Source organism: Manacus candei, unplaced genomic scaffold (assembly GCF_025592945.1).
Source record: "Manacus candei isolate 608988 ecotype Guabito, Panama unplaced genomic scaffold, ASM2559294v1 h1tg000067l, whole genome shotgun sequence".
Classification (NCBI taxonomy): domain Eukaryota; kingdom Metazoa; phylum Chordata; class Aves; order Passeriformes; family Pipridae; genus Manacus; species Manacus candei.
The window spans coordinates 9733293-9755949 of record NW_026138115.1 but is presented as its reverse complement, the minus strand read 5'-3'; the positions used below and the strand labels follow the sequence as shown (position 1 = coordinate 9755949).

At 49.7% G+C, this 22657-nt stretch overlaps 1 protein-coding gene across 3 annotated transcripts in view; it reads left to right on the top strand.

Annotated features, from left to right (window-relative positions):
* The first annotated feature begins 16941 nt into the window (after positions 1-16941).
* TMEM63C (transmembrane protein 63C) overlaps positions 16942-22657 on the top strand; it is a 31672-nt gene continuing 25956 nt past the window's right edge. The window contains exon 1 of one of the 3 annotated variants that reach the window (XM_051806350.1): positions 16942-16982. The gene's annotated coding sequence lies outside the window, so the exon portion shown is untranslated. Of the gene's footprint in view, positions 16983-17149; positions 17272-22657 lie in introns of those variants that run through there. The other 2 variants (XM_051806348.1, XM_051806349.1) reach the window with 2 other exon arrangements.

The window sequence follows — 22657 nt, the reverse complement described above, 5'->3', positions numbered from 1 at the left end:
GGGAGTGAATTGGAAAGGAGGGGTGGGAGGAGGAGAAGGGGAGGGGGGATAGGTTGCTCTAATCCACTGCAATACGGATCAAATCCAGTGCTCTAATTTATCCCTTAAAGCCACGGATCTACAGATTACCTCTATGACCGCTGCCCTGTTCTGCACGAAATTAGAAAATGTACAAAACAGCTGGTCGAGTGTGTCCAGAGGCAACCTGCAGCGCTCGGCTACCGGGCCGGGGCGTCCCCGCTGCTGCAGCTGCGGCTCCGAGTGGGCACGGCTCATCCCTGCCGGGCGGGCGGGCACCCCAGTCCCGGTACCCCCGGCCCCGGGATTCAGCCGGCATCGTCAGGGCTCAAGGAAAGCCCGGAGGACCACTCGCGGCGGGCAGCTGGCTGGGTGGCCGTGTAGGTGCCCCGGCACCCCGAGCACCCCCATGCCGGCAGCCCCAAAGGGCTCCCCAGCGCCGCGGTGTCTGCAAAGCCCCGGCGGCCCGGAGGGGTCCCCGCCGCGGCCCCGCCGCGCTGCCACCTTGCAGTCCCCTTGTCCCCAGGCGCGGCGGGTGCCGCCCGGTACCGGCGTGTCTGGCGCCGGCGGAGCCGCTGCTACAACTGGCTGTGCCGAGATCCCCATGGCAGCCGAGCCGGAGCACAGCCCGGCGTCTGCCCTGCTCTCCTTCTCCCTCTCTCCCTCCCTCTCCCTTTCCCTCTCCCCTCATGCTTTTTTTCTGTCCTGCTCGGTTCGGCTTTGTCCTGTTCCTCTTCTCTCTGTCCCTGCCCCGTGTCTGTCTCTCTGCGTCTAATGCCTCCCGTCTCTCCCTGTCTCTGTACTTGTCCCTGTGCTTTTCAGCTCCAGTCTGGTCTTCTCCCTCCTTCTCTTCATCTCCCTCCCTAGTCCTATTCTTGTCTGGTCCTCTCCCTTCCCGACCCTCCCCATGTCCCTGTCCCCGGTCGGACCCTGCCCATCCCCCGCCGGAGCTGTCCCTTCAGCACCATCCGTATCTGCTTCTAGTCCCTCTGTCTCCCTCCGAGGACGACCTGGGCCCTGGAGAAGAGAAGTGTGCTCTTGGGGCTCTGAGGTTCTGACAAGTCCCACGGGGAGAGCAGAGGAGTGGGAAGGGGCGTTCTGCTGCTACAGCCTGTGGAGTACCCTTCCTTCCCACGGCGTGGGTGAGGGAGGCAGGGTGAGGGGACACCAGGGGCACTAGGGGAACTAGGGGCACTAGGGGCAAGGAGAAACGTGAGGGGAAGTCTCTGCAGATTTAAAGCCTCCCTAGCTTTGCAGGCACCTTAACACAACAGCAGGAAAGGCTCTGACCTGGGCAAGTGGAGCCTGGGCAGTATGACATGCTGGTAAAAGTTTTGAAGAAACGTGTTTGCTCTCTGACAGCTGCACACCCTCACCCCCCTCTGCCCACCCACGCTGTCCTTGTACTGTCTACACAGGCGCTGTGCACAGCCGCTCCTTCTCCTACACACCTACGTGCTGCACCCTCCCAGCTCCAATGAATAGCATCCCTCTCTCCCTCCACAGATGAGCCACACATGACAGGAGAAGGGGAGAAAAGAGGGCTGCTGAGCTGCAGCTGTGCCCTTGCAGACAGTCAAACTCTGCACTGGTCAAAAGCCGAATAAAGATATGTTTTGCCTAACTGAGGTCCTATGCTTACTGGCCAGCCCCTCAGCACAGACTCTGCTTCTCCACAAGAGATTCTCCCTTTGCCTGAAGGTGCAGAGCAAAACTGAAATGTTTTTCATGCCTCAGTTTCTAGGGAGAGAGGCCTTGAGGAGAGAGTGGCTGTGCCTGTCTCCTGCACGTGCACTAGCACGGAAGGTGGTTACAGCAACCGAGTGTTCAAGGGTTCTTCCTTAGAAATAACTTCTTTTTTTTCTCCCAGATAACTTTCATGATTCAACATTTCTGAGAAAAGCAGTGGCAATAATACAAGCAAGTGCAAACCAAGACTGTAGGCACTGGATCTACAGTGATGAACAGCTAAGAGACACCTCCGGCAGAACTGGAGGAAAAGCTGCTCAGAACCCATCTAGCTTTCACTCCCACCTCCCTCATTCGCCTGTCACGACTACTGAGAATAAAAATCCTCCAATATTCCCTCAGCTCATCAATTTAAAGTAGACTGAGTCTTGCAATAGAGATATGTGACCCAGTCTGGATTTTATCTTTAAATAATCAGACAGTGTTTTCTCCATGTTTTAACAGCTTACATAAAAATAATAATAAAAAAATTACAGAGAAAGCTTTTCATGTCATGAAAGAGCCCTGACTGAAGGGACTGCATCTCATGAAAGACATTAAGCCTGCCTGCATAGGGAACATCAAAAGCTGTAGCCAAAGCAGGGGAGGGAAGGGGAGGGGAGGGGAGGGGAGGGGAGGGGAGGGGAGGGGAGGGGAGGGGAAGGAAAGGGAAGGGAAGGGAAGGGAAGGGAAGGGAAGGGAAGGGAAGGGAAGGGAAGGGAAGGGAAGGGAAGGGAAGGGAAGGGAAGGGAAGGGAAGGGAAGGGAAGGGAAGGGAAGGGAAGGGAAGGGAAGGGAAGGGAAGGGAAGGGAAGGGAAGGGAAGGGAAGGGAAGGGAAGGGAAGGGAAGGGAAGGGAAGGGAAGGGAAGGGAAGGGAAGGGAAGGGAAGGGAAGGGAAGGGAAGGGAAGGGAAGGGAAGGGAAGGGAAGGGAAGGGAAGGGAAGGGAAGGGAAGGGAAGGGAAGGGAAGGGGAAAAACTGTTTTCCACTGGAACTGAAGAATGGTGAGGCAGATTATTCCCCACATTCTCATTAAAATGCTCCTGCAAACTGATGCTTATTGTTTGTCACTGTCAAAATAGTGGATTCATATTTTATTATATAGTAAATAAATCCTCTTTCAATGCTGTTGTGTTGATATTATGAGCTGTTTACAGGATGAGGGAGAAGTTGACTGGGGATGAATTTGCCTATGCATGCGCATATATAAGAGAGAGATGGGTAAATAAGGAGATTACCACAGGGAGTAAGTGAAAAATGGGAACAGTAGTTAATTTGGAGCAAATATTTAAAAGTAAAAACATTTACTGCATGAATTGGATTTTCTCCTGCTCTAAAACCAATATCATGAGACAATTTCAATGTGTGACACTCAGAAATACTATCTCACTTTTTCTTGTCCGAATCTTTTTGTGACCCGAGAGTTAGAGTATTTCCCCATTCTGCTTTTCAACCAAAGGTCAATCACCTCACTCATGTGTCAAGATTTTCTTGTTTTTCAACAAGAAGGGAGCAGGGATTATGCTATATGCCTTTCTCTGGAAGAACTTCACAGCTGGACATAAAGAACACATGATGATGCTGAGTGTCACTACTCCACTCTCCCCTGCTGGCTAATTGTGTGGGGGGACTTTCCCTGGTATAGACTCTTTCCCAGTATGTCCCTTTAGCAAGTGGGGTGGGAAGCCACTGGCATAACCTATACAGTTGTCAGCTGGTGATTTCATCCTCTAGTTCAATCACCTGGGCTACTCTTGGTAATGACTAGCAGATGACAGTTTTAATAGCTTTGTCTCCAGATCTCCTAGTTCCTTGTGCTCAGAGATTTTAAACAGAATAAATATTGTTCCAGTTGATGCCATGCTCTGATACAGCCTGCTCAACATCTTTCAAGATCTCACTTTGAGTTGCATCCCAAATTATGTATAATTTCTTCCAACCCAAAATGTGCATTGCCTCAGACAGTCCTATTAGTTTAGTGTTCAGGATACAGTCTGATGGTGATTTTTCTCCAAAATTAGTCAGTAAATCTCTGCTGTTTGCTCTGATATTTTGGAAGAAATGAATGCTCTCTGTGGTAAACCAGGCGCTGCTTGCTTTAAATTATCACTTAACTACAAACCTTATTAAGTGTTTTTTGGGTTTTTTTCTTTGTCTGGGTAGTTAGCTTCCAAAACTTGAAGACCCACAATGTCTGGAGAGGTTTCCTGTTGGGTTAGGTAAAGCTGAATGGCCACAAAAAGTAACAGGGGAGGCCTGATGTCTTCAATTCAGCAACAAAACAAATACAGTATGGCTGGCAGCAGAGTTGCATTCTTTTGTGCTGACCAGCCTCAAATCTGCCTAGGTGGAGGCATGAAGCAAAAGGGAGCTCAGCCCTTTCCTCGCTCAGTTCTGCATTATTCTACTTAGGTTGCCAGGAAGGACCTGATCTTCCTGAAACAAATCTAATGCTAAGGTTCTACTCACAGTGAGAAATGACCTTCAGAGGCCAACTTAAACATCTTTCCCAGTTTCTCCATATTCTTGCTCCAAGCTTACCTGTCCCTTGCTGACAAGAGTCTGATCAGGTCCTGAAGATCTCAGGTGATGCAGATTCTCCACCACCCCCGGGCAATCCATTCAATTCACTGTTATTCATTCAGAGTATTTCATACATAGCTTGACGCTCCCTTGCAGCAGTCTAAGGTCTTAATCCTTATCCCAGTGGATTCAGAGAAAGATTAATCCTTTCCTCACTGCGGTCCTTAACATACTTGAAAGTGGCTACCATGTCTTCTCTAGATGAAGCCACCCAATTCCCTCAATACTTCTTCTTGGTTTGTGTTTTGAAAACCTCTGAAAGAAAGAGAGAATATCTTGGAGTATTTTTCCTGTTATACATATACCTGAGAGCTGAGGGGCACGCAGCACTGAGGTCAGGCAGATTGATGCCATGGTTTTAGGTAGCTGGGTTTTAATTATTTTGATGTAGATTGCCAGTTGTGCTGGGGGGTTCTATGAGGAAGATGTTTATTAAAAAGGGAAGGTTGACCTGAGGTCATGACTTTAGCACAATGTCAAGATGTGCTGTATCTCAATTTATGACTTAAACTACTGAACCTCTTTTTCAGCTCCCATCTGGCCAATCTCTAAACTGCCTTCCCCTTCTTCTTCCTTCAAGGACAGTGTTGAGAAAGAGAGGGGATTTATACAGCCAAACCTCCTGCCTCAATGTGTTGAACCTTCCCCAGGCTGATGGAGCTGCTGTTTTCTCATTACAAATCTCCCAGCCTATCATTCAGTGTAGAACTAAGCCAGGAGATAATGCTTGGTGTGCAAGGTCTTTATGCAGAGACACGTAATGATTCAAGATAGTGGCATTCATTGAGAACTAATCCAGAAATTCCAAAAGTAAATGAGTAAATAATCTGCCACCTGACGACATTATCTGTGGTTTACTGTATCTTTGTATTTGAGAGACATTTTCAAGTCAAGAAGCCATGTGAATGAAGAAGAGGAATGGAATGGGAGAGGGAATATATCTAGAACTCCACTCTTCAAAAGGGCTTGTTCTCCACCTTTCCCTGTAAAAATGTTCTTTAGTGAATGGATTTCTAGCACTTCAGAAGACAAAGTGAAATATTTATTGGCAAAGGGTCAATTGCCTCCAATGAAGCATGAGTTGTTGAGTAGTCTGTAAAAGATGTTTTATGCCTATCAAACTAAACCCAGCTCTTGAACATCTGAACAGCAATGCCTCCCCACAGACCAGGTTGTTGTCATTTCTGCCAAAATGTCCAAGACTCAGATGTCCCCAGTACAGTGAGCACCGAGGGTATATTTAGACAAGGAAAAAATTAATTGGTTTCTAAGATGATCTTAGTGATCTTCTAACTTACAGCATTTATTTTTAAACAGGATGTGATGCCCAGGGTACAAGCAAGACCATCCTTCAAAACATTAGCTGACTTTGCTTTGCTATGTTCTACCTCAGCTGGTGCTGGCTGCATGGACTGCTTCTCCTGAAACCATGGAGCTGTCACAATGGCTACATTCCTCTGATGTTGGTGGTGACTAACAGGAGGAGTCCCATGACTGTGAGATGCCAGCTGTTTACAGGTGATCAACAGGAATACAGAGCTCTGGCCACAAAAAATCAGAGCAGTCACTAACATTGTCTTGTCTTGTGTGAAAGTCCTTACATGTTTCATTGTCCTTCCTAACTTATCTCCCTCATTCTTGGAGTCATATAAACATCTAAATATTTTTGGGGGAGTAGAGGAGAAAGACCAAATGGCCAACATGTTTCCAAAAAGTTGGGATATCGGATTGCTCATGATGCTGTAGTCCATTCTAGCTGGCCCATGCAGGGGGGCACCAGGTCTGTTTGAAACAAGTGCACTAAGTCAGAATTTATGGTGCACCCTGTTGTGTCAGGAAAGCTGTTGCAAAAATCAACATTTGACTCATTTGCTACTTGCTGGTGGTGACAGGAAACAAAGTTTTGCAGTCAAGTAAAGTTCAGTGTATCAGAGCGTAACAGCAGGAAGAGAAAATTTTGATGACAGGCAGGAAGGGCATGTTATGGGAGGTAAGGCACTTATGGCCCTGAGCCCAAGCTGGGGTTGTTGTCCCTCACTGTGGTCCACTCACTCCTCCATCCCCCTGGCCCTGCAAATGCCCCTGAGCTCTGTCCCCATAATAGTGTGGGAAGTCTTCCCCTAAGAGACTCAAGATTCTTCCCTTCAAGTGCCTACAACTGCCCCCTTCATCAAACCCTGCCCACAATACTAGCTCAGCACCAGAAGAATGGCTGAATGCTGGGGCAAAAACCCCTATAAAAAAGTTCAGGAAGCGAGAAGAAAAGGAAGGATGAGAAGGTGGAAGTACTACAGGCATTTCTTCCTTCCTCTGAACATCCTCTGCAGGTATCTGGGTGCTCTTTAATTCCCATCATACCCAGCAGGCTTCAGTATTACACCCTGACAACAATGTGTCCTCCTGGGACTTGATTGGACTCTTCTCCTTGCTTTCAAGATACTTTGACTATTAGGAAAAGTACGCAATAAAACATCTTTAAAAACATTTGTTTCAGCTGACTGATTTGAAGGTCCTGGGGCATAAAGCTCAAGCCAACTGAGCAGTCCCATTACTCCCAAGTGACTACCACAACAAGGAAAAGTATTGGACCGAGGTTCCTGACATTCTGCATCATTTCCAGGCAGGACACTTCAGGAAAGAGCTCTTAAGGAGTAGAAAACTAAAATAACAAATGTAAATGGTGTTTATTGCAGGGGAGGATTAAATCCCAAACTAACAGGCATGAATATGTGAGGATGGTCACCTGAAGCAATCTTCTGCCAGCAGAAGCAGCTACTGCTCCAGAAATTGTGCACTGCCCTTTTTCACAGGGCTGGCATCTTCCTTCTCACTCCCAGCCAGCTGCCCAACCCTCGTCTGCAGTCTTTTGATGCTGTTGAACATTGTGTTAAATTTATGCTGGCCACATCAGGGTGCAGGAGCCCTGGTCTTCTTTTCTGCTTGTGAAGTGTCATGCACACCTAGGGAATCCTATAAATAATAAATAACAATAACACATGCACATATTCATAACCAAGTAATTGTTTACATTGTGAATATTCAGCATGCACCAGATGGTTCTTCTTTCACTGCCTCCAAAATGGAAATGACCAGTTACTAAAGATAAAATATTCCTTCCCTCTGCTGCTTCCCTAGGGCTCCTATTTGTTGTTCTCTTGTAGAACTGCTGCTCCCTAGAGAAAAAAGCCTTTCAGCCTTGGAAACAGTGAAATCAGACCTGAAATATGAAATGTTTCATATCTGCAGAAGCTGCAGATAAACGAACACAGTGTTAAACCAACTCCAGAAAATAGACTTGGATTAATCCTTCTGCCTGCTGCAGCAGCGCTCTGGGAGAAGCGATCTCTCTCCCCACTGTCACATGGCTGCTGCTCCTGCTATCAAGATGCTCCTCCAGTGGATCTGTAAGAGCAGTTTCTAAATTACTTTTACTCTGTGAAAATGCCAGCTATCAGCTAGTGCACGACATGCACTGCACACAACCACCACCCCGGCCACACTCCAAGTGGCAATGATTTTAACTGACTACTTGATTACTATATGGAGGGCCAGACTCTTGCCTGCTTCATTTCCACCTGCCCCAGTGGGTGCAGTTTCCATTTATGATCTATTATGTTAGATACACTCACAGCACTGGGAAGAGAGACCATGCCTTCAGCCACCCAATGCCACGTAAAACGCCAGCTTGCCTTTCTCTGTTCCCATATGCCATACACAAGCTTGACAAGCTCCACTGAAGGAGATGGTCCCATCCCATCCCATCAAGCAACTTGGTATGAAAGACACTGGGCTCAAACTGTGGGAGATTCAGGAGGAGATGGAGTCCAGGTACTTCACTTTCCAAGCACATGTTTAAGCCCTGGATTTGGCGCAGAAGAAGGGCCATTATCTCTGCCAGCCAGGTGCCCACATGAAAGAGATTCCCACACTGACGCTTGAGTGGGTGGAGGTGCATTCTGTGCAGCTCTGAACTAGACACCTGTCCAGCTCCATCACTAGCCAGAGCACCCTCTGGGCAGCTCTCTGTCCCTAGTGGCGAGAAACAGCATCTTTTCCTGCAGCAAATCTGGCTTGCTTTAACAGAAGAAATTCGAAGCCCTGTTTAGGAAGAGGATGAGAGGCAGAACCAGGCTCTCTTCTCAGGAGGCTGAAGGCAGCCCCACATTCACATTTTCCCAGTCCCCAGGTCATATGGACTTCCAGAGGAAGCAACTCTTTCTTTGTGCCAGGGGGATGGGGCTCTGGGTGGGCAAGTTATCCCTACAAATGCTGGGAGCAAACCGCAGGCCCCTGAGGCCAATTCCACCTCAGGGCTGGGCAGGGCTGAAGGGTAAACCTTGTTCCAGAAATATTATGTCCCCAGATGAGCGAAGAAAAACTAATTGAGATGCTGCTTTCTTTTCTCAGCTGTAGGAAAAGAAAGGCATAATTTGATCACGGGTAGCTATTTGCTAGTTTCCAGGAACCCCTTGATGTATTTAATATCAAACAAATGAAGACCATAGTACTGCTTTGAGTAAGATCAAGGTTAGGCTGATGGTACTGTGTCAATGGCAACTACACATCAGTCTGCCTGAAGAAAGAGCATGCATCTATCAGATTGAAATTTCCCTTATCCCCAAGCTTCTGGACATCTCCAAAGAACAATCGTAGTCCAAGGCCTACAGAGTCACTGTGGTGTCTGCTGTGGGGATGGCACCTCTGGCCATACTCTCCCTCCCTGCAGGAACAGTGACTGAGTGAGAAAATCAAACAGAGGACTGCACTGAAGAAGCGGTGGTTCTCCTCAGGAGACGACTGCAGGGGATGACTACTGAAGATCACGGTGTTAACAGCAAGAAGGATGAATTATTCTCCTCTGAAGACCCACTGAGGAGTTAGGGGAGGAAACAGAAAAATGAGGAAAAAATATAAGGGAGAAGTTCCACAGCAGTGAGACTTGGACTTTCTCCAGACTTTTCTTCACTTGCTTCTCTCAGATTCCTGTCTGGTGGATATCGGCTAAGCACAGCCAGCACCTAGGTCTCCAAAATGCCTGCCAGAAGGAGAAGCCAGGATCTGTTTCACTCACAGCTTGGGAAAGGGTGCTGCCCCATAGAGCTGAAGGGGGTAGCAGGCACGTTGCACCCAGGGAGCAGAGGGAGCAAGGGCTGCACAACAGGGGCACAGTCTCTTTGGGAGTTCGAAGGGACCAGGGCCAAGGTGAGCCCTGTAGAGAGCTCAGACAGGAGGAGTCTTGGCAGGGTGTGGAGGGCAGAACGGGAATGAGCTGGGAAACAGGAGCAAAAGAGGTGAATATGCTGGGATGGAGAGAACTTCGGTGTGATGTGAAAGAAAGTACGAGGGTTGTCGGGGCCAGAAAGAGCCAGCAGACTGGGGCGATCGCTGGCATGAGAGGGGCTCTGAGCAGGGGGCACTGGCTTTCCAGGCACCCTCTCAGCCCCGACCCTTCTCCGTCGGACCTCCCAGGGCACCCAGCTACCGCCCTCTGCACGGTTTTCCAGGGCTGCCGCTGGCCTCTCTCCGACATGTTTGCAGCCAAGAGCTGCAGGTCCACGTCTGACTGTGAGTCTGTCGCCTCTTGAGGAACAGCCCGCGGGATGCTGGGGATGGGTTGGCTCATGGGAGAGGACAGCCCTCCGCACCGCACGGGCCGCGGGCGTGGCGGGGGTGCCGGGCCGAGCCGGCAGATGGCGCTGGGAGCCCGCCGGGAGCTCCGGGAGGAGGGGAGAGGGAAGAGGCCGGGAGGAGGGACGGGACGGGAGCGCTGGCCTGCCCACGGTCTCGCACATGGAGGTCATTTGTGGTCGTGGGATGGAAGCCAAGCATCACAGCACAAGAGAGATCTCTGCCCTCTCCAGCTCTGCTGGGGAGTCCCCAGCCCTGCAGCTGTGATCTCCCCTGGGAGGGCAGCACTTTCTCCCAGAACAGGATCCACCTGAAGAGCAGCCCCCACCCACAGCTCCCCAAATTGTCACTGATGAGAACTGCAGTCCGCAGTGCAGAAGGACAAAAGATGCATCTGATGTGAATCTTACCGGCTGCAGTGATTCATGCTCTGTTGCAACACGGCTAAATGTGCCCCAGGAGTCCTCCAAGCTTTTGCTCGGGAGCTGCAGTGGGAAGGTGGATGAGGGACCAGAAACAAGGCTGCGATCAGCAGTGATCACCAGTGTTTCAGGACTCCGCTTGTCATGGGGTGGCAGTATTAGCCATTAATTGCATGTCATTCATTCACATTTCCCTTCTGGTTTCAGTTCAGTTGAGCATTCCCAGCTCCCCCCCAGTGTAACTCCATCCTGATAAACTCCCCATTATCTCCACCTGAGTGACGCCTTCATTTCAGTGCACGTTGAAAGGAGGGGAAGGAGAAAAGTGTTGCAAAGGATAGAACCATAGAATCATAGCATGGTTTGGGTTGGAAGGAACCTTCTAAATCATCTAGTTCCAACCCCCTGCCATGAGCATGGGCACCTTTCCCTAGACCAGGTTGGTCAAATTCCCATCCAGCCTTAGCCTTGAACTCTTCCAGGGATGGGACAACCACAATTTCTCTGACCAACCTGTTCCAGTGCCTCATCACCCTCACAGTAAAGAATTTCTTCCTAACATCTAATCTAAACTTACTGTCCATTTGAAGCTATTCCCTGTTGTCCTGTCACTACATGCTCTTGTAAGAAGTCCCTCTTCACCCTTCTTGTAGGTCACCTTTAGGTACCAGAAGGCTGTTGTAAGGTCTCCCCAGAGCCTTCTCTTCTCCAGCTTGAACAACCCCAGTTCTCTCAGCCTGTCTTCATAAAAGATGAAATTAGTTGAAGATGATAAATTATACACACAGTAAAACCACAGGTAAAGACAGCAGCATGAGCAGGGAAATTAATAATTATTTGTTGTCAATTAGGCTCAAATGTTGACTGCATGATCCAGTCTGAGAAGTGGGTGAAAGTAGCTCCTCAGATCAGAAGAGCCACAAGGGACACTGTGCCTTTCATACAATATGTGGTTTAACCAGGGAACACCTTGCTGCAAGGTGCTATGGATGCCCACCTTCTATATGCTTCTGAATCTCTTTCAAGAATGATGCATTTGCTGGTGAGTCGGAGAGGACACTATAGGAGCATCATCCTTCTGCTCTGTTCTTATGCTCTTCTCAAGGTATTTGCTGCCAGCCACTTTCAGAAACAAAATACTAGCCTATATAAATCCCTTTTCTGACCTAGAACAGCCCTTTCTTTTTCTTTTCTTTTGGTATTTTTTTTTTAATTCTGATGCTATTCTGTACATAAAGGAAAGGCCAATGAGCTACTCAGCAAAAATGGTTTTGTTGAATATTTAGTATATGAGACAGCCTATTTAGTGTTAATGACTTTCACAAAGGACTGTGCCCCCATGCATTAGCTAGCTGTGCTGCTGGCAACTGTTTTAGCCAGGGAGGACATCAGTGCACTGAGTGTTTTCTCCCAGGAAGGCTGGCATGTGGGCAGAGACACAGCCTGCATGCAGAGCCCTTGCATTTGGCCAGAACAGTATGGTTCATTACCTGATGTGCATCTTCCTCACTGCCTCTCCCAGCTCAGCCTGCTAGCTTGCATCTTTCCCCTATCTATAATCCACTGATATTCTCATTAAAACTACCATCACTTTTCCCTGGTATATCTGCAATAAATCTTTCATTGCTCTAGACATCATCACAAATGCCATTTTCTGCTTCAGGAAATGCCATTTTCTGACCTTCAGAAGGTCAGGTGCTCAGCCTAGATCTTTTTTAACTCTGTCAGGAATTGCCAGTTGCACCTCTTGAAGCAGAGGGGTCATTTCCCTGAGATTTCCAGAAAATGTTTCGCTCTGATCCATGACTTCCACTTCAAGCTCCATATAACAATGCATTAATTTGTTTCTCTCTAACAGACATATGTCTAAGAGAGGGAGATGTATTTTCCACAGAGTAAATGGACCCATGTTCCTTTCTGCATCTCTTTCCAGACCACAAAGAAGCAACATGGCACTCCCTAGGCTTTCAAAGTAGACATGGGGCTAGGTCAGAATGGCATTGACAGGGTAGGTGAGCAGTTGGTCTGACCTCTGGGGAAGTGTAGACTAGCTATTTGCAGAGCAATACAAAGGATGTTTGATGAACAAAAGCTGGATTGGTGCTATCAAGTGCAAACCTGAATGTCTAGGAGAAGTTCTCCAATGGGTTCTTCTTCAAAAAGGTGAGCAAAGTGCTCCATGTTGCGAGAGGCAGGATCTGGGGAGGGAAAAGTGGATGAACATTTGGTTAGTGGCAGGATGTTGAGGTGAAGAGAGGAAAGCCCCAAGCAAGAAGCTGCATCAGTGGCTTGTGGTTTTACAGGAGCAGGTGGGAGTATCCACAGAGGCACTGCTGCAGGCAGTAGTGGCTGACAGCCAGGAGGGCTGGGGATGGTAATTGTTTAGATGGGCATGCTGGGTTTAAGCTGCATCAGACACTTGGACAACTTGTGCTGAGGGCCCAGCCAGGGTGTCTTCTGGAGCAAGGCAGATGTCTTTGTGTTTGGGCAGCATCACGGGAATACCTGCTTACTGAGGTCAGCCAAAAAACTGAGATCTGGAGCCACAGAGAAATCTCGTGCCTACAAGCACTGAACCACACCGTCCCAGCTGACAGGCAATTGGGAAGAGCCAATTAGCATATTTAATGTAACTGATTAGTGCATGGTCACGCAGCCTAGGTGGTAGGTGATTTTTGAAGCAGATTTGAAATTATAAGCACGCAGACACCAAACCACGAGGGAGCCGGCATGGGGGAGAGATGATTTCCCAGCGTAGCAGCTATGGTCCCAGTTTCTCAGCTATTCCCAATGGCAAGCTGCCTTCGAAGAGCCCTGAGAAGGTCCAGGGTGAGCACTTGAAAATTAAGAAATTAACTTTTTTAATTAACGGAACTGAGGTGGCTGGTGTGATGATGGCTCAGCCTCTGCTGCAGCTCTGCCAGCCTCTCCTTTTGCAAAGCGTGAGTCCCACGGTCTCCTGTGGGAAGGGAGAAGCATTTCCCTGAGGTCGGAGGTCCCCACCAGGCAGGCCCAGTGAAGGGCACAGAGCCCTCCCTTGCGCAGGGGTTGCGGTTCTGTGTACGCGGGAGGCGCTGCCCCGCACTCGGGCTCTGGGAGCGGGCTGTGGGGCAGCCCGGGGGCCCCGGCCGGGCTGGGGCTGGCACTGCCTCAGCCCGCAGTGTACCCGCAGCTCCCCCGCGCTCCGAGACTTAGCAATGTCCGCACTACGAGGAACTGCTGCCGACAGGAGCCCCGTTTCCTTAGTTACGGCAGGCAGGAGGTATTTCGGGAAAGAGGCAGGCAGCGCTGGGAAAGGCCGGCAGGTCTGGGGAGAGGAAGCCCTTGCCAGGGGGAAGCCACCCAGAACCGCAGGGTGGGCGCAGCTCCGACCTCCTCAGGTGTGAGCTTTCAACTCTACACAGAGGGTAATACCCCACTTGTTCCAGGGATGAGAACAAATTCATTCCTGCTTTTGAAGCATGAACAAAATGTAATAATTCCATGAGCCCTCCAAGGAAACAGACAATTCTGTCCTGGAAGCAGTTTGCAGGTAGGAAAGTCTGGGACCACATCCAGGGCTGTGCTATGCCAGCACCAGCCATTTTGCTTTTGCCCATTCCAAGCCCTGCTTCCCAGGTGCTGTGTCCAGCCCTGCCCACACCACAGAGCGCCACGAAGCCCTGTACTGGCTCCCACCCCCGCACTAGGGAGGTCAGGGCTCTCTTTGATGGTTGCCTAAAGGCAAACACCGGTCAAGGGCTTGCAGGCCACGCTTGCTGCACTGCAGCTGGCCCACCCATCCTTGTGGAGCAGCCAGCATGGGGACATCTCAGCAGTGCCATGCCATACCAGTCTGGGCTGTCAGCCAGGGACACAGACACACAGTCTGGCTGGGTGCAGGGATCAGGGACTAAAGGGTATTTTCATTCCCGGACCCTTCAAGTCTGCCCCTAGTCTGTGCAAACTGCAGTTTTCCAGCTCCACATGCACCAGCTCCACAGGGGTATTCAGACACATCCCCAGCTAAAGGCCACACCTTTGCCAGTATTTGGCTCCAAACCTCAGAGACACTGGTGCTGCCCAAGGGGAAACCAACAGCTTTTTTAAAAAACATAGACACATTAGTCTTTTTCTCCAGATGTTATTCTCAGGAACAGTTGCACTATCTTGCCTGAAATGTGTCTAGACAAATTCAGCCAGAGTCCCTGAGCCTGCCTGGAGAAATTCAGCTTAAATATTAAAGCCACAAATGATGGAAAAGAGGAATTGTGATTGGAAGCATCACACAGACAAGCAGGATGCAGTGCTACAGTCCCAGCTGCAAAGCAGCTCCTTGTGCCTCATCCCCCTGCTGCCTGTGGCTGCAGCTCCATGTCTCTCCTGCACTGCTGCAGGGTTAGAAACAATGTGGGAAGGAGGTAATCAGCTCCTCCACACACACAGCTGGAGGCTGAGCCACACACTGCTTATGCTTCCCAGGCGTATGGAGAGACTTAAAAACCATGGGATGCTGAGCCCTTGTGAGACCATATCTGTAAGGCTCTTCTTGGGCCAAAATCATGGCCACTGAAGGAACAAAGGAGTTTTTCTCCTTGTTTGAGCTCCTCTATGTTTCCTTTTTGGGTTATTATTCTATTCTATTCTATTCTATTCTATTCTATTCTATTCTATTCTATTCTATTCTATTCTATTCTAAACTAGGCACAATCTGTGCCAGAAGCAGGAAGAATAAATATCCCTAGGGAATGGCTTATGCACAGGCTAGATTTGTCCAGCTTTGTCTGATCCCTGATGTATTGGTAGGCCAAAGGAGGGGGAGCAGGTGTTCACTCTTTTGGGACTGGGGCAGCATTCCAGCAGCAAGGTTACCAGCTCTGCTCGGCAGTCAAGATTTCCCAGCAGCATTTGCCAGTTTAAGTAATGGAGGATGTTGGTTTCCATTCAGTAGGTCAGAGAAGCCATGGCTTATGAAAAACACAATCTTCACTCTCTGAGAAGTAGGGTATCAAATACTGGGGACCCAGTGGCAGATCACAGTCACGAGACATTTTAGAAAATCCCCCCAGATTTGTTTCTCCCACAAGCCCCTGTTGCTCAGTGTTTGCAGAGCACATGTTGCACTAAGCTGGCACAGTCATGTCTGCTCTCTCCTGAGTGTCCCCTGATGCAAGGCAGCAGTCAAGGTCTCCAAGCCTTGGTGATGCTGTAGGACTGACACTGGCTTGTCTGGAGTGAGAGGGCAAGCTGTGTGGATTATTCACATCATACATATGGCTGAAGAAGATGGCAGTGAAAGTGATTTGGAGGTCTTTTTTTTATTTGGCTGTTCCCTAAAGTTTCAGGCATATTTTGCTTTGGCTATAGTAGCTCCTAGAAGTCACTGGCTGGAGATAAAGGTCTCCTTTATAGTGAATTGTAGCATTGTGAATAGTGAATAGGCATTGTAGCCCACCTGTTCTCTTTACCATACGTCAGCAGACCAGAAATCAGTTGAGTGCTACCTCGGCTTTCGGTAGCCTGAAAAAAGAAAGACGCTATGGGGGCCACTTTGCTTTCACCCCTTGGTTCCTCATGGTCCATGAGCTGTGCCAGCCTATTTCCACTTGCAGTATGAAGGAAGGTTCTTGGATGGCAGCTTATTATCTTCCATTAGTTTCTTGATGCTTCTTCTCATGGTTTTCATGGCTGTGCTTGTGAGACTGGAAGGTTCTTTAAATGGCTGGAGCTTAATCACTGAACTGTGCTTCTTAGACCATAAAGAGATGAAATGAGCCCAAACAAGCCTTCAGAGGATGCTGCAGAACAACACTGTTTACTCGGCATCTGGAGAAGCCACAGATGTGGGACCCCAAGCCACCCATAGGAGGCGGGAGCAATGAAGCAACCGGGATATCAGTGAGACTTCCCTGCAGTCACATTCTGGTGACTGTAGCCTGGTAGCTCACTTGCAGGTGGTGTCTCTGACCATCGTTGGGGAACACTGGTAGCCATGCGAGACATCCAGTACTGCAACCCTGGATGTGCTGCTGTCCGTTTCTCCAGCATAAAGTGCACTGCCTGCATCCTCACAGATTGGAGAAATGGGGAGCAGGGTGGGATGCCTAAGGAAAACGAGGCTCTCAAAGCCCCTTTGCACCTTGGTGGGGTCAGGTCCCTGTCCCTCCTGCCGGTCACTCCTGATGACAGGAAGGCACGGACCCTCTGCAGGAACAAAACCCCTAGCAAGTTTCTTTGCTACCACCCCTGCCGCCCCCCATGCCAAGCAGCTGAGCAATGCTGCATCAAGGGGAGAGGTTTTGCAAACGCTGCTGAGGTCTCATATGCACCCACCCATCTGCCCCTGCCACTGTGTCGGAGGCTGACCCCCCGTGTACCCCCACCGCGCTGGCTGTCGGTCCCGGAGGCCCGTTCCGCTCTCCCCCGTGGCACACGCCGGGCAGCCATCCCGAGGAGCCGAGCGCCGCGGAAGCTGATCGAAGCGGCGGATGCGGCGGGCACAGCCTCAGACCCAGAAATAGCCTGAGACGCGCAGACCCCGCACCCAGGCGTTCCGCCGGCAGCTCCCCGCGCCGAGCGCCGGGGCCGCCGCCTCGCCCCCCGCTCGGATGCCGCGGAACACACGGTGAGGGAGCGCGGCGGGGGCTCGGGCCGGGAGGCGGCTCCCCCGCGGGGCCCAGAGCTCCGGCACCGCAGGCCCCGGCCCCCAGCACCGGCGAGGCGGCGAGAGCAGCCCGGGAACCGCGGCCTCTCCGCCGCAGCGGGGCGGGCGGGGAGGCGGGGCGGCGGCCCCGGCTCCGGCCCCGGCACCTTCCCCTTCCCCTGCCGGTGCCGGGCCGGGGCCGCTGCTGGGCAGCCCGGGGGGACGGCGGGCGCGGGGCCCGGAGTAAGCGTGGCCGGGGCCCCCCAAGCAGGTGAGTCCGGGGCGGGAGGCGGCGGCAGGGCGGGAGCCGCAGTCGGGCTGCAGAGCTCAGCCGGCGGGGCTCGGCCGGCGGCGCCGCGGCAGCGGGCGGGGTCCCGGCGGGCGGCGGGGCTCCGGCGAGGGGGGACTGGGGCGCTCCTGGGATGCAGGACGGGCCAGGGGGCGCGACCTGGCTATAGGGTGGATGGGGTGGGGGGGAAACATGCTTGGGGCTGAGCCTGGTCCGCCCGCGCCGAGCTGCGCCTGCCGCGTGGGACTGCGGCGGGGGATGCTCACCGTGGGGGTAAGCCAGCATCGCCTCGGGCAGCCCCGGGACAGCGCACGAGGGCCGCTCTGTGGGTCCGGGAGTCAGGAACGAGTTGGTTTTATGGAAGATATCTGGGTACTTGGCTCTCTTTAGACACCGTTTGCCTGCCTTCATCCTGGACCACGTAGCAAAGTGGTTTTAATTAATGCTTGTGTCCGCCCGCCTGATGGGTGGCTGAGGCCCATCAAGGTGCAGTGGCTTCCCTGGGCTGCTGGAGCAAGTTGGTGGCAGAAGCAGGGAGTGAGCCCCAGCCCCTCAGTGTCCTTTCCCAGTGCACACATGCTGACTTGCACCACTGTCCTGTGATGCGAGATAAAATGTCACTCCACCACTGTGTCATGTCATGGCTTCTGCTTGGTCCCCACGTCATCCTGGCCACAGAATCCTCCTTCTGGGAGCCACACCTGATGGTGCTATATCTGCTTTGTACGGGCAGGAGAGAGGAGGGGGAACCTCTCCCCATTTCTCCCTCCAGCTTTGTGATACTGATGACTCTGAGAGAGCTGTTGGATCAGGATGATCTAATGCTCTGGCCAAGCTGCTCTCCCCCAGTTTACAACTTCATCCAGATCTGTCCATGGATCAAGGCCCTGCCTTCTCTCTCACTTGCTTCCCCATCCTCTCTAGCACAGTAGGTTTGCTATTCAGAAACCTGAATAGAAGGAGTGTTATCCAGGAGAAAGAGAGAGAGACCTTTGTCTGGCTGGCAGATATTATTTCTGCATGAACATCTTTTTCCTTTTAACTGTTTAGCCACCATCCCCAGGACTGTTGCACATACCTGCCTTCTCCCCTTTCAGAGAGTTCAGGAGGGAGCAGGGTGTGGTGGGAAAACCAGGTGGGCAAACAAGATATGAGAAAGCACTTTGCCCCATGTTGGGGATTTATGATGCTGTATGACCGTCAGGCTGCCTGTCTGAGCAGCAGAGAGACAGCAAAATATGCCATTTGGGATAAAGGTGTTGTTGTAGTGGTTTGCAGTATTTGTTCAGAGGGGAGAAAGTGGAAAAAATAGAAAGCAGAAAGAATGACCCTAATACCAGATCAGAGCCTTGGCCTCACTGCCTTCCCTGCTGCCCTGCAAAGTGGTGGTCAAGGCTGGGCAACAGATGGAGAGGGAAGCAGAAGCAGCTCCTTCAGGAAGGATTTGTCTTAAGTATCCTGGCAAACAGCCACTGGCAAACAAATAAGTAATAAATAAAAGGAGGGAGGCAGCCGGCACCCCTGCAGCCTCTGACTCCATAGCACATATGGGCTTTTCCGTCTTCCCTTCAGCTTAAACCTCTGCTTTCTTCCCATGGCTCCATCCTGGCTCCTGAAACTCCATTCGAATGCCTTCGAGCTCTTATTTTTTTTGCCTGATAACACTTGAATCGCTCTGTAACTGCTCCCCTCTTTAAAGCTCTCCCCGAAGTTAACTATTTTATCTCTGGTTTGCTGTCTGCTGACAATGGGAAGCATAGGGTGGTCCTGCAAACCAGAGCAGAAATAGCAGTGCTTTCTGGGGATGCTGATCAGGGATGTGCATAGGCCCTCGCAGGTAAATACTCGCCCTCCTTCTATGCAGAGACTTCTGGGCCAAAGGAACGTAAGGCAGATTTCAGCACAGCTTCAGAGCCTACATCTGCAGAGTTGTAAAAGAAGGAGTGTCACTGCTTTAAAATATTTCTCACAGGAAATACTCCTCTCTTAACAGACTGTGAGAGCTTTCCCAAAGCAGCAAGGAGAGGGAGAAATGTTTCTAACACCCACAAGTGAATTCAACTGATATTAAACTAATCAATCACCTAAACTCTTAGGCTGTGTGCTGTGCAAATGCTGACTCCTCCATGAGTCCTATAAACACCAAAGCCTTCTACTGTTGTCACTTATGCATTTCTTACCTACTTTAGTTGCTGTAAATATATTTTGTGTACCTAGCTCCAAGTCTGAAGAAAACATTGCATTGCTGATGCACTGTGCTCAGAGTAAGAGCAGGTTTGCTTTGAGATTATTTCAGGAGAAGCAGCTTCAGTCCCAATTTCCTTCAGCTATAACTTGATCACATTCAGTCCCTAACCAGGTATCAACCTCAAGCAAGGTCTTAGAGCTTTAGAAGATCCCACTTGGCATCTACCTGCACTTTAAGGTGCCTAAACACCTCTTCAAAGCTGGCTTGAAGTTACTACTTGAAATATGTCCGAGACGGTAATTAGGCTGTGATCACACCTTGTTATTAGGTGGGGACAATGGCAGCAATTTGCTCACACTGTTACAGGAACAATGGGACAGCAGTCCAGGGAGGTGCACAGCCCTTCCCATGGTCCAGTCTACTATTGTTGCTGGTTAATGGGGGAGAAAGGGCACAGTGGGTCTGTGCAGAAGCAGAGGAAGGTGAGGTAGAGTAGCCTGACAGGGGGTATGGGCTTCTCTCTCCCAGCCTTCTGCCCTGGTCCGTGTGTCACCCTCAACTCTGTGGCAGTTCAGCCATGGCTGGATCTCACACCTCCTCAACAGGTTTGCTTTTTATGACTCATTTTGATCGTTACCTAAGCCCCAGTGCTGTCCTGCCTTGTCTGTCCTGGTATAGCCCTCTGTTGGATGATAGCTGTGTTGGCTTAAGAGCTGCAGCCATGCTAAGGGCTGCAGAGAAAACCTTTTTGCCCGAGAAATTGACTTCCTAATTGAAATTATTGTAATGTTGCCCAGCCTCTGGAGAGCATGAACACCGTGGCATAGAAGCATTTCAACACAGGAATCAGTTGTGTAGTTTCCAGCAGCATCCCCGTGAGAAGCTGTGGGTACCATTTTGACCAAGGAGGGGCTTTTCATAGTGGTAGTTTGATCTCAAATAAAGATGTGTTTAAAATGGAATCCCAGAGCAGAGAGGCTCAGTGCTCCTGTTCAGTGGGAGTATGCAGAAGCTTTGGGTGACCCGATTCCCCTATCCCCAGCACCAAAGTCTTGTCACTGCAGATTTGTGGGTGAGTTGAGAGGAAGGCAGGATCTGAACAAGCCAAGCTCTACTGTTTCCCCAAGTGCTGAAAAGCAGGCTGTGAAAGGTGGAAAAATACATCATCATGTAATTTTGAATTCCTCCTGACAGAAAGGAAGGGAACCTGCTTCACTAGAGAGCACTTTATTGTTAGCTGGGAATTGGTGGTAGGAGGCAGCTGGGGCACAGATGATGGAAATTGAGACAATGAGGCCCTTAATGTGCTGTGTTGGATGGACAAGGAGAGACTAAAATTCAGATGAGCTGCGTGGGGCGAGTTAGGGCAAACCTCAGGTTTGGAAGGGTAGTTGGGCAGTGGCTCCCAGCTGTTCTCCAAAGTAAGCCTGTGGTATCCTGAGACAAGGACTGGGGACCTTGCACTGGCCAAGCCAAGGTGACCCTGGTGGAGGAATCCTCTTGCTCTGCTACCCATGCAGTAAGGTTACCCACACTAGGATGACACATCAGGAAAGTGGCACAGGCTGAGGTGCTGAGGTTGTGTGAGGGCTGGGAAGCTGAGGGGTGACTTGTGAGGCATGGAAGTGGCTGGCTGTGGCCACAGGGCACCTGAGCAGCTGGGATCCCAGCTGGCACTGGGACAGCCCCTAGTAACATGGGGCTTAGGACACCCCTGGCTGGTGGATCTGGTTCCAACAGTAGGTTGGGATGGTCTTCTTGGCATTGCTGTGGTTTGGAGCAGTGTGTCCATACTTGGGAGATATTCAAAGTCTACCTTGACATGGCCCTGCAGAACTTCCTCTAGCTGACCCTACTTTGAGAAGGAAGGCTGGACTAGATGATCTCTCTTCAGCCTCAACACTTCTGTGCTTATTTGTTCTGTCTTCTGACAAATTCAGTCACCAAGGCAGCATTGGAGAAATGAGCAGAAGTTGAGGTTTGCCTTGCTCCCCTGAGTATGCGAGCTACACAAGTAGGAGACTCCCAGGGTTTGCAGGCTCCAGGCTAGTGACATGCACTAGTCGTTGTGTTTCTGGGCTACTTTTCTCAGGGAGGGCAGAACTATATGGAAGTGTAATGGCAAAGAGGGCAGAAAAACAAACCAAACTTCGTAGACTTCAGAATAAGTTTGATCTGTGCCTCATTTGGCTCTTGACCTTCTGCTGAGTAGGATGGATGTATTAAAGTCACAATTTAAATTAATGATCAGAAAGCCAAAACCTAAATACCTATTTTTAATCTCGCTATGCTTGTACACTTTTGCTCTTTTGCTAAGGACAAGTTGATTCTCACTGATGAGTATGATGTGGTACTTAGGGCTAAGCAGGAGGCTGCACCATGCTTATGTGAGTGGGTTTACAGCATAATATATGACTATTTAGATATTTAATGTCTATACTACTTGCATTACAAAATGGTGAGTGCTGTATTTCTTATTAGATATCACATCATTATTATAAATTTGGTCCAGCTGTATTTCAGTGGAAAATGAAGTCCAATTCAAATTGCAGAAAGCGAGCACTTAAAAAGTGGTTTCTAATTGGTTAAATAAAACTGCTTAAAATGTATGGATCTACAAAACAAAAGAGAAAAAGTTTATGAAAACATTTTGTATATGTAAAGAATTTAACAATACTATACTGCTATACTATATTGTATTACTATAATACCATATCATAGGAAGAGAATTTTATTAGAGGAGATGTAAAATATAGCCAGTGATATATCCTGATTATTTCTGGCATTTAGGAATTCAGAACTAGTAGAGGTTATCCTCTCACACTTCATCTTCATTGGGCTTTGAAAGGGAACCAAGCTCTCCTGCATTAACCTGCAGTAATTTTTCAGAACTTTGACTAAACTAATCCATGTACTAAGTTAATTGAAACATTTTTTTCCCTCTGCTTTCAAAAAAGATTGATGCTGTCAGAGCCATTTTTGCAGTTCATCAGGCTTTAGCTCCCACTGAGCAGATCTGGCACCAAGGACACACTACATGAATTTCTACTGATTTATTTTTCACTGGTGAGAGGGATCTAAGGTCTTAGCGTGTAGGTTGTAAGAACTTCCAGTTTTAAATTGGCTGTCTTTTAATTTAAAAAGTTTTTAGTTCAGACAAAATCTGATTACTTTTAAGTC